Source organism: Phocoena sinus, chromosome 1, assembly GCF_008692025.1.
Source record: "Phocoena sinus isolate mPhoSin1 chromosome 1, mPhoSin1.pri, whole genome shotgun sequence".
Taxonomy (NCBI): Eukaryota; Metazoa; Chordata; class Mammalia; order Artiodactyla; family Phocoenidae; genus Phocoena; species Phocoena sinus.
The window spans coordinates 83,796,463-83,802,047 of record NC_045763.1 but is presented as its reverse complement, the minus strand read 5'-3'; the positions used below and the strand labels follow the sequence as shown (position 1 = coordinate 83,802,047).

Sequence of the window (5,585 nt, the reverse complement as noted above, 5' to 3'; positions counted from 1 at the left end):
CAGCAAACATCATTCTCAATGGTGAAAAACTGAAAGCATTTCCTCTAAGATCAGGAACAAGACAAGGATGTCCACTCTCACCACTATTATTCAACATAGTTTTGGAAGTCCTAGCCACGGCAATCAGAGAAGAAAAAGAAATAAAAGGAATTCAAATAGGAAAAGAAGAAGTAAAACTGTCACTGTTTGCAGATGACATGTTACTCTACATAGACTATCCTAAAGATGCCACCAGAAAACTACTAGAGCTGATCAATGAATTTGGTAAAGTTGCAGGAACCTAGAAAAATGGTACAGGTGAACCAGTTTGCAGGGCAGAAGTTGAGACACAGATGTAGAGAACAAACATATGGACACCAAGGGGGGAAAGTAGCGGGGGGTGGGGGTGGTGATGTGATGAATTGGGCGATTGGGATTGACATGTATACACTGATGTGTATAAAACTGATGACTAGGGCTTCCCTGGTGGCGCAGTGGTTGAGAGTCCGCCTGCCGATGCAGGGGACATGGGTTCGTGCCCCAGTCCGGGAAGATCCCACATGCCGTGGAGCGACTAGGCCCATGAGCCATGGCCGCTGAGCCTGTGCGTCCCACAACGGGAGAGGCCACAACAGTGAGAGGCCCGCGTACCACAAAAACAAAACAAAAAAAACCCAAACTGATGACTAATAAGAACCTGCTGTATAAAAATGTAAATTAAATTTTAAAAAAAAGACACACAACAAGACAAACACATATGTGCACGTGCACACACACACACACACACCACAGGGGAAAGAATAATTAACTTGAATACATTAAAATGAAAAACTTCGATAAAACAAAACACACTCTAAAAAATAAAGACGGACCCTAAAGAGAGAGAAATTATTTTTCAATACACATAAGGAACAGAAGGTTAGTATCCAGATACAAAGAACTCCTATGATGCAGTAAGATAAGACAAACAACCCAAAAGAAAAGTGAGCAAAGAATATGATAGGCACATAACAGAAGAGGAACTCAAACAGTCACTAAACATATGAAAAGATGCTTAACCTCACTAATAGTCAAGGAAATGAAAATCCAAATAAAAAGTCATTTCACAGCAGCAAAAACACAGCAACACATGGGTGTTTCTGCCCCAGGAAGCCCATTAGTGACGCAACACCCAAGGTTTTTATTTTGTCACATAAGCACTTTCCAACTAGCAGGTTCCAAAATTCCAGACTCCCAGAGGGAAAGCAGGTGCTCTGCATAAACAACAGTGTTGCACAGTTGAGGCACAGGTAACCACCCTTATCTGTTAAAGAACAGTGAGAACACTCCAGAAATCTGAGTTTGCAGGCACCAGCCAAGGGCCAACCTAGCAGGCAGGTCCTTCTAGAATGCAGCAGCTTCAGGTCTGCTATGGCAACCCTTTTCTGCAGAGTGTACATGGATATGATCATTTTGAACAGCAATTTGGAAACATCTAATGAAGTTGAAGACATGCATGTCCACTGGCCCAACAGTCTCCTCTTAGGTCTATTCTGTATTAGTGCATGTGGAGACACGGTCAGGTGTACTCTTTGTAGCCTTGTTTCTAATAGCAGAATATCAAAAATCAATCTGAATATTAATCAACCAAAGAATTGATAAATGAATTATGTCCAATTCATGCTATTGATGTCATGAAGCAGTGGAAAGGAACTAATTAAAAGTATTTCAAAATTGATAAATCTCAAAACTTAATGGTTAGAAAAAATATCTAATGGCAGCAGGATAGAAAAAGCAAGGCCTTCCTGGCTACTCAGTCTAAAATTTCAACTGCCCATCCCCATCCTGACATCATACCCCGCTCTCTGCTTTTTCTTATATCCTTAGCAGTTATCACTATCAAACATACCATGTTTTTACTTTCTCTTCTTGCTTATTGTCTCTCTGCTCCTCTAGAATACTAACTCCATGAGGGCAGGAATTTTTGTTTAGTCTCTTACTTTTTCTGGTTGTTACTAACCAAACCGTTTTCTATTTTTAATTCTTGACATTACAGAACTAAACTGAATTTAACATTCTGCTCTTAAATTTCTTATCAACAAACATAAATAAAATCCATGAGCCAAAAAACCCAAAACAAAACTAAAAATAGAGAAAAGCTGATAAAATAAGCTAAATATGAATCCCAGCATTAACAACTGAACAGAGAATGTGATTTTTAAATTCCTGGGGAAGATAAAGTTGTGTAGAAACTGAACACTTAGAAATAATTTAAAACCTGGAAATCACTGACCAGAAATTGCACAGCTGGATTATGAGAATACAGCATAAAGGGGTTATGAGTGAACCTACACCATTCTAGCTGCCCCTCATGCCCTTCTCAGAGGATAGCCTGGCATTGATTAGATTCCGGGCCAGACTAATACTGGCAACAGAACCAGTGACAGTAATCTACCTTCCAGGAGAGCCTTCCACTGGGTTGGCAGTTCTGATCTAGGCCCTAGACATCTGGCAGATAGCATTAATGTTGGTGCCTTGGTGCTTGACTATGCAGCCAATTAAGCTATTTGAAATGGTGAGTTCATGGGTAGTTTGACTAAATGCATCCAAACTTGCCCAACAGCCTTGATCTCTGGAAGGCTGGAGTCAATTCTGGCAAATCCAGTCTCACCGTGCATCACGGCAAAGTGAGAATGTTGTCTTGCCACCTGGTTCAGCTTAGCCAGATGGAGTGGAGAAATGGTGTGTTGTCCTTGAATTGAGCAGGCCTCTAGAGGTGGTCCCTCCAGGTCATTGCTGGTGTGCGGTAGCCTGCAGCATCTCTGCACCAAGCTTGGCCACCCTCACAGATGACTAGAGATCTATCTGGCATGGGCTGGTACAAAATGGTCTTGACTCTCCATTCTGGGGACTGGGAGAGCATCTCCAGCATGCCTAGGCAGATCTGCTTGGTACACTCGGTGACAGACTGCAGCACACCAGCAATGGTGACGGCCCGCTCGGTGGACTTGGCCAGCATTTCCCCCACCCCCAGTGCCGAAAACAGTGCCTGGCCATAGTAGCTACTCAGTAAGTATTTGTTGAATTAATGAATGAATATGCTGCCATTTTTATAAAATTTAAAACATGTGAAAGTACTAAAAATTATTTATGGATACATATAGAAGCAGTGAAAAATGCTATGCTTGAGGATGATGAACACCAAATTCGGGACATGATCGCTTCTAGGTGGGAGGGAGGGGAATGAGATTCAGGAAGAGACACAAAGGAGGCTCAACTCTATGTGTAATTTTCAAATTTCTTAAAAATATCTGAAGCAAGCATGGTAACATATTAAGAGTTGACAAAACTAAGGGGTGGATACATAGATAGTTGTAAGATTACTCTCTCTATTTCTTGTAGGCTTGAAACAATTCATTTAAAGACTATCCTATCCAGAGCTAATATCTTACACCACCACCCGCTACCCCCTGACAACACCACCGCCATCAGAGGCCACCCCAGGAATATTCACAGCAGCGTGTAGAGGACTCTTCTGAATGATAACTACTCCACTTCTCTCACCCCTCTGCTGAATTGGAAGATGCCAGATGTTGAACCTTACTCACCTTTGCATCCCATCCCTCCTGTGACCTTTCATGATTGTCTTACTATAAAATGGATTTTCAGTTAATATTGAATAGGGTAGAATGAAAATGCTAATTTGGGAAATGGCAGGCAGAACTGGCTACATGATTTTGTGGGCCCAGTGAAAAATGAAAGCTTATTAAAAAATTATTTAGAATTTCAAATGGCAATAGCCGGGCATTAAACCAAGCACAAGCACACAGGCCTCCCACCCATGAATCCAGCCCTGAGGGCAGGCTTTGAACACAGAACTCGTAAAGTATCTTAATGATTTAAAAGAATAGGCTATGGGGAGGCTGCTAGCTATGCACTACATCCATTCACTTCTTCTTCCACAATAACAGAGCAGTGACTTGGTGCCAAGTTGCCCAGGTAGAGACAGCATTACTCAAGCCTTGTGGCACATGTGGCCTGGTCACTAAGCTCTCTTTAGCAGAATGGAGTGGAAGTGACAGGTGTGACATCGGACCAGGTGGGCCCCTCCATGCTCTTTCCCCAACTCTGCTGACTGGAACTTGGTTTTATGGTAATCATGGAAACAAGCTTAAGGATTCAGGATGGCAGAGCTGCAAGATGGAAAGACTCTGGGCCCTGAGTGTGTGTGTGGAGCAGAGCTGTCTAGCAGTGCAGCCCACTGCCCCCTACCATTAGGTGCCTCAAATTAGTCTGTATCTTGGTTACATTACAGCAGCCTAGCTTGGTTGACTTAGGTGGTGTGATACAAATATCATTTTGATTCACCCAACAGCTAAAAATAGGCTGTTCTAGACAAATCCAATGCTGTAGCGGTCCCCTAGGCCCTGTGCACTGGCAGCAACAGGCCTTGGCCCAGCCCCAAGGAAAGAGCCTGGCTTAGAGTGGAAGTAACACATACGTTCCCTCCAAAAAACTCAAGCAGCTGCTTAGAATGTTAAAGTTCCTTAACAGAGAAAGCCTATAAATCCCTGCATAGAAGAATAGATGTCCTCAAAATTCCCCAAAACCCTTCCTGCAAACCTGGGATGGGCTGCCAAGAGCTCTGTGGCAGCTCCTCGCTGACCATTCAGAGCCTTTCTCTAGAGACACAGTAGGCGATTGCCGGCCCTGCAAACCAGCCGGGCTGTGTCAGATGGACCAGGGGAAGAGACTGTTTATCAAGCAGGATTGAAGCGCCATAGTCATCTAGTTCCCAGCAAGGCTATGAATAGCTCCCAAGGCATGTTAGACCCCAAATCCAACCAGCTACTCGCTGGATAGCATCCAGGGGTCAAGGATCAGATATTACATAACATAGCAGGTAGCCCAGAGCGAACACACACACACACAAACACACCTTTCTTTGGCAACAGACCTTGGCTTTCACAATCACATTCTACTTGAATTTGCTCAGGAGTTTGTTTGTTTTTTTAATAGCTACAATTAATGAATGCCCATGCCTGCTATTCCTATTTTGATGAAAAATGAGACAGCTATCTGGCGGTGCTCAAGCAGAGGGAAGCTAGGGTACCTGACCCTGGACTTGCAAAAAGAAATTTGGCATTTGCCAACGGATACAGCTGTGCCGTTGAGAAGATATTTTCAATAATTAGTGTTTTCAACAATATTTAGCATGTCCCCAAGAAACTCCTGGACCTTTCATTAGAGTCTTCATTCAAAATTTAAGGAACTCACTCAAGGCCAGAGGGAGACTCAATGTCAGAGATAGATCAGGCTCAAGTCTTGATGACCCCAGTCCTGTCTTCAGCCCACGCTCATACCTCCCTCCCTTTTAATTAAAAAAAGTACCACAGCAACAGACCAGTATCAAGCAAAGGCCCCAAATTGCATGTATATACTTGTCAGGCCCTCTTCTCAAAGGCACAGTACATCTACAATGACCTCCAAAGGGCACTGCAGAGCTTAAAACACTAGGAGAAACAAACTCTGGGATTGGAACAGCAAGGTTGGATGGAGAAGGGGTTGAAATGATGATGAAACAGAGTACAGTGGGACTAGGGGGTAAGGGTGGCCACCTGGAGGCG

At 43.4% G+C, this 5,585-nt stretch overlaps 1 pseudogene; it reads right to left on the bottom strand.

Moving 5' to 3' along the window:
* Nucleotides 1-2,316: 2,316 nt before the first annotated feature.
* LOC116758764 lies at nt 2,317-3,174 on the bottom strand (annotated as a pseudogene).
* Between the last annotated feature and the right edge of the window lie 2,411 nt (nt 3,175-5,585).